The sequence below is a fragment of the Astyanax mexicanus genome, chromosome 24 (assembly GCF_023375975.1).
Source record: "Astyanax mexicanus isolate ESR-SI-001 chromosome 24, AstMex3_surface, whole genome shotgun sequence".
NCBI lineage: Eukaryota > Metazoa > Chordata > Actinopteri > Characiformes > Acestrorhamphidae > Astyanax > Astyanax mexicanus.
In genome coordinates this window covers 28,761,721-28,767,720 of record NC_064431.1, presented here as the reverse complement: position 1 = coordinate 28,767,720, position 6,000 = coordinate 28,761,721, and positions in this window count along the sequence as shown.

The following is a 6,000-nucleotide window of genomic DNA, read 5'->3' as shown; positions in this document are numbered from 1 at the left end:
TTAATTATAGTTTTAGTAGATTTTTTGGTTTTATTGACCATGTCTGCAGTCTGCACTGATGTTTTAAAAATTGTGTGGTCCTTGAAGGCATGGAAAAGTCATTAAAATATCATGAAAATGTATTGGTTAAAATGTGTATGAACCCTGAAGGTAAAGAGTGTAAACTATGTATAAAAACATGCTAACCATGCTAAATCTATGTGGAAAATGAGTTTCTGAGGTGAACACCAGGTAAAGGATGTGAACTATGAATAAAACCATGCTAACAATGCTAAATCTTCTAGTGCATCTAAAAAATGTTGAGTATTATTAAAAAGTTACTTTAGTTCAGTAATTCAGTAAAAAATGTGTGTATATATATATACATGTATTACACAAAGAGTGAACTATTTTTTTTATTTCTTTTGATTGTTTTTTTATTGGATTATGGCCTATACAACCACTAAAAACAGTATATCAGAAAGTTAGAATAATATATTAAACAAATTGGTACTTTTGGCAGTGTGGGCAGTGTGCCAAGTCCTGCTGGAAAATGAAATCCCATCTCCATAAAAGTTGTCAGTAGCAGAGGGAAGCATAAAGTGCTGTAAGATTTTCTGTGAAAACAAAACTGCACTGACTTTAGACTTGATAATAAAACACAGTGGATCAACACCAGCAGATGACAGACATGTCTCTCCAAACCATCACTGATCATCAGTAAATTTTACATTTCATTTGTAAATCAAGGGATCAGAGTCTGGAGGAAGAGTGGAAAGACACACAGTCCAAACTGCTTGAGGTCTAGTGTAAAGTTTCCACATTATAACAGCTTTCTAATAACATCAATAGGCAAGCAGATCTTTTAAAGCATATAAATAAAGTAGCAATATGATGCAAATACTGATTATAAACAGATATAAGCAACACTATACACAAAATCAAAATGTAGTGTTTTAGGAATAACATCAGCCAGCTGTAGTAGATGATGTAGATAAGTAAATTTGGTGTCTCTTTCGAGACGTGACCCACTTCCAACATGACAGGCTGCCCAAATCTATTTCTGTTTCGGTCAGTAAAGCTGGTCTGCTCACTTCTTCCCTCAAACTGCTTCAGAATCTGATCATCCTCTCATCACATTTCAGTCTGAAGGCATCTTTAAAGGACCTGATTCTTCCACGTGCGACCTCGATACGCAAGCCAGAGCCTGACATTTATCCAAAAAAAACAGTTTACCAACTTGTAGATGTACATTCAAACTCTTTAAACAAAGTAACAAACAGCCACACATGTAGCACCCATATTGCAACACTTCAGCAACCACCTGAAGTACCACAGCAACATAGACTTTTGTATGAAAGTTGGAACCATGTATCCTGTCAAACAATTCTGCACTTTTTTTCAATACACTTTATAAAATACTACTGTTAATTCTCTCATATTTCTCCTATAAGAGTAAAAAAATAAAAACAACACTGGTTTAACCACTTTAACATTTACACCAGTGTAATCTAGGGCACTGCTCGCACTCTCTCTCAATGCTCTTGACACATTGTCCCATATATTAATATAAGGCAACTCTGAGCGCACAGATCACTGTAGAAGGCTTATGGGGCATTCTAATTAAACAAACCACTGGCCTACTTTCCTAAAAGAAACTGGGGCCAAACAGGAAAACTGGAAGCCCCAACAGTCACCCGTGTTTTATTTTTAAGATGTGCTTGTTTTGGCATGAGAGGAGATATTTGGCCCATTTAAAAGGCAAAATATCTGAGATATTACCAAGAGAATCTGGAAATAGACCTTATCTTGGGATGATGATGAATGCCTGACGTACATGCCACATTTCTAATAGAAGATATTTTGAATTCCGACCCTTTGAAATGCGTTTTAGCACCAATTCCCTCCCCATGCACAGAAAACATATTTACTAATATATACATACTATAATTGTAAAACAAAAAAAAAACAATGGTCACAAAAATAACTTGAATCTGACAAAATTAATGATTAATAAAAATGCTATGAAAATGAACAAATTAAATTAGATTAGATTAAAAACACTTTATTGATCCCAGAGGGAAATTGCAGTTATTACAGTAACAACCATATATGTTAAACAAATAATAATCACTCAATAATAATTTACCACAAAAGAAAAAATTGCAATATGTACACAATATGGTACAGTAAAATTGCAATATTACAGTAAAATTGCAAAATTAAAAGTCAGACATTGCCTTTCAACTATGCTTAAAAAGAATTATTAAATTATTAAAAAAGAAATTTATGCAACAGGCCTGGACAGAAATGGTGGTCCCCTAACTAAATATTTTAAGGCAATCATTGCAATCAAACGATTGTAGTTATTTTTACTGCTCCGGTTTTCTCAGGTTTGAAGGGAGCCTTTTCCAGATGGCATGTTTCAGCTCCTTCCAAAGATACTCAATAGGATTTAGGGCAGGGCTCATAGAAGACCACTTTAGAATCGTCCAATGTTTTCCTCTTAGCCATTCTTGGGTGTTTTTAGATCTGTGTTCTGGGTCATTATCATGTTGCAAGACCCATGACCTGCAACTGAGACCAAGCTTTGGGTGACACTGGGCAGCACATTTCTCTCTAGAATCCCTTGATAGAAGAACATGCTAAAGAGTGAACAGTATAGCATAATGCCAACACAGAGTTTGCAGTGAGAAAATATATGGTAGCCTGGGGGGAATCACTACATACTGATGGTAAATGTCAGAAACAGAAGGATAGATTGAACCAAAAGCCAATAGAAAAGAAGTGGTCAATGGCATCAAACTAAACCCAGTTATTGTAAGTTGTTTAGTTTGAACGTATATGTTGCCACAAACTCAAAATAGTTTAATAATATTTTGAAATATCCATTTTTATGTAAAACAGACTTTTGAGTTGAGTTATTTGAGTTCAAACAAATTGTAGGATTACAGTGTAGTACATTTAGCTTAGCATTACTTTTACATAATACAGTTATTAAATAAATGCAGTGAATGCACTGTTGTGGCTTTTTTTTTTATCATTTTTGTTTAAGCAAATCTCTACCTGATTTGGAAAGATTACACTGTTCAGATGAGGCAAGATGGCAGGGGTTTAGATCACATTATTGGCAACTGTGCTAACAAAGACCATCTGGAGCTTTTCAAATATTCTGCTTTGTTGCTTGGACTCCACTGGCTGTGTTGTTTTGAGAACCTTGGTAAAGGTTTTAATGATATTTACTGATATTTAAATGATATTTAATCGCCGCTTACCTAGAAATCCATTGTTTCTTAGTTGCTATGTTGGACCAGCCTTACAAAATGCTTACAATGTCCTGTTTAACCTAGATATACATTTATAGTATTTGGCCAGTGGTCTTAAACAGAGCTTTTCAATTTAAATCATTTTATAAACACTATGTAGGAAAACGGAGCAACACCTTAGCAACCACCTGAAATTCCGTAGCAATCACCTAACAAACACCTGATATACAGTATATTAGCAATCACATTACCACACAGTATTTTGCAGCAACCACCCATAGGAACACCTCAGAAACTCAATAGCACCCACTTAGTAACACCTTAGCAACCACCTGAAAAAAATACATTATTGGAACTGCAAAGCAAAAGTGCTGGCCTCATCGTCTTTTCCCGCTCAGTCCCCAGCAATTTTAAGATCAACCATGCCCACACTACACCAGTGTTTTTGCTACGCAGTTGCTATGGTATTTCAGGTGGTTGCTAAGTGGATGCTAACAGAGATTCAGAAGAGCTCTGAGCTTCTAGGTAGTTAGGTAGGTAGCTGTAAAGCTATTTGCTAACATATTTCAGGTAGGTGCTTGCTATGTGATTGCTATGGTGGTTGCTGCGATATTTCAAGTGGTTGCTGAGATGTTCCTGCTTTTAATAACTTTTTTTTTTACAGTTTTATACCAGTGACCACAATGCCTGCTCCAGATGAAGCAAATGTATCTCTCCAACCTAACAAAGTGGTCGAGTCACGTTTGCTTTTAAATGAAATGCTCTTTTTAATCTGAAGGTCAATAATGTAAACACTCCAGCAGCCAGAGTATAGGGTTTCTGCTTTCACCCTCCAACAAACGCTGTGAATCGCAGCCTACACTTCGCTGTCCAATCAATAGCTCAGATTCTGTTGCCATAGAGACTTGAGAGACTTGCTTACTCACTGGTTGCAATGAGTCATGAGACAAGTAGAGATTTTAGAAAGTCTATCACACACCTGCCATCATTATCACTCCTGCTGGATGACCAGTGGAGATGGGTCTGCTCGAGTACAGCACAGAGCAAGTACAGAAGAAATGCTACAGGGGTTGGACAATGAAACTGAAACACCTCGTTTTAGACCACAATAATTTATAGTGGTGACGGACAGTTCTGGTGGAAACAGGAGAGTTGAGGTGCACATTGAATTCTGCCGTCATTTGGGCAGCTGTGGTTTTATGTTTTTTGGATACAATCTCGGTTAGCACCCGAACATCCTTTTCAGACAGCTTCCTCTTACAGCGTCCACAGTTAATCCTGTTGGATGTGGTTGGTCCTTCTTGGTGGTATGCTGACATTACCCTGGATACCGTGGCTCTTGATACATCACAAAGACTTGCTGTCTTGGTCACAGATGCTCCAGCAAGACGTGCACCAACAATTTGTCCTCTTTTGAACTCTGGTATGTCCCCCATAATGTTGTGTGCTTTGCAATATTTTGAGCAGAAATGTGCCCTTACCCTGCTAATTGAACCTTCACACTCTGCTCTTACTGGTGCAATGTGCAATTAATGAAGATTAATAAACTAGCCACCAGGTTGGTTCAATTAAGCCATGAAACCTCCCACACTAAAATGACAGGTGTTTTAGTTTCATTGTCCAACCCCTGTATATGGAATACATATATGCTTTTTTTTTCTTTTGATGGCTTCCCTAAAGAACCATCTACAAGAAGATTCTATCATAGAGAACCAACAGTCTAAACCCACATACTAACACAGCAGTAGTGATGCTGGATGAGGCCTGTAGCTGGCATGCTAACACTGTGTTAGCAATGTTGAACAAGGCCAGTAGCCTTTATGCTAACGCTATGATGCTTGATGAAGGACAAACAAGAACATTTCAATTCAAAATTTTACTTTTTTATTTAAAACCTCTGGGGTCAACAAACTTGTCAATGCTTCAATGTCAAGCATTGCAATATATAATAATATCTTTGTACTAATACAGGCAGAAAAAACTAATTTTGTGTGTTTTTTAATTATTTTTTTCTTATTTTTTTATTTTAATTTTATTTATTTTTGGTTTATTTATTATTACTTTTTTATTTAATTTTAATGTTAATTTTTCATTCTTGTTCTTAGTTCTATTCATTTAATCACTTATCATTTTTAACATTTTACTTTACTGATACTATTATCTATTTACTTATTTTATATTTTATACATGTTTTACTTTTTATGTGTCAAATTTGTTTTTTAGTTTTTTTATGGTGTTTTGAATTTTTCTGTTTTCATATATATATATTTATTAAATGTCGGCAACATTGTAAAAAAATGAGGGTCACCCTTAATGTTTTTTCCCGAGTGAAAATAAAGATTGATTGATTATCTGTATGTCTGTCATCGGCCTCTCATTTGAAATAGTTAAAAATATATATTTTATAAATGAGTTTAAAAAATCTATGGGTCTATGGGTGAATTCTCAACCCTTTTTATAGCCTTGTAACTTGTAATTGGATGTGAGTCACATATAATCTTATTATAATATGCAAATGAAAGGATAGATTCTACAAAATCAGGAAATTATTAATAGATACTAAACATTGAGAAGGCCAGTGAGTTTGTTAATCCCAAAGGCTAAAATTTTAAAAAGCATTCCGCTTGGCAAAATCAAACACTGCATTCCCACATAAAGCATGGGGGTGGTAGCATCATGGTTGGAGGTGGATTGGCTGGCCCAGGTGGCTTGCTGTTGTTGAGGACTCTGTGACAACCCAGAGCACAGAAGCACA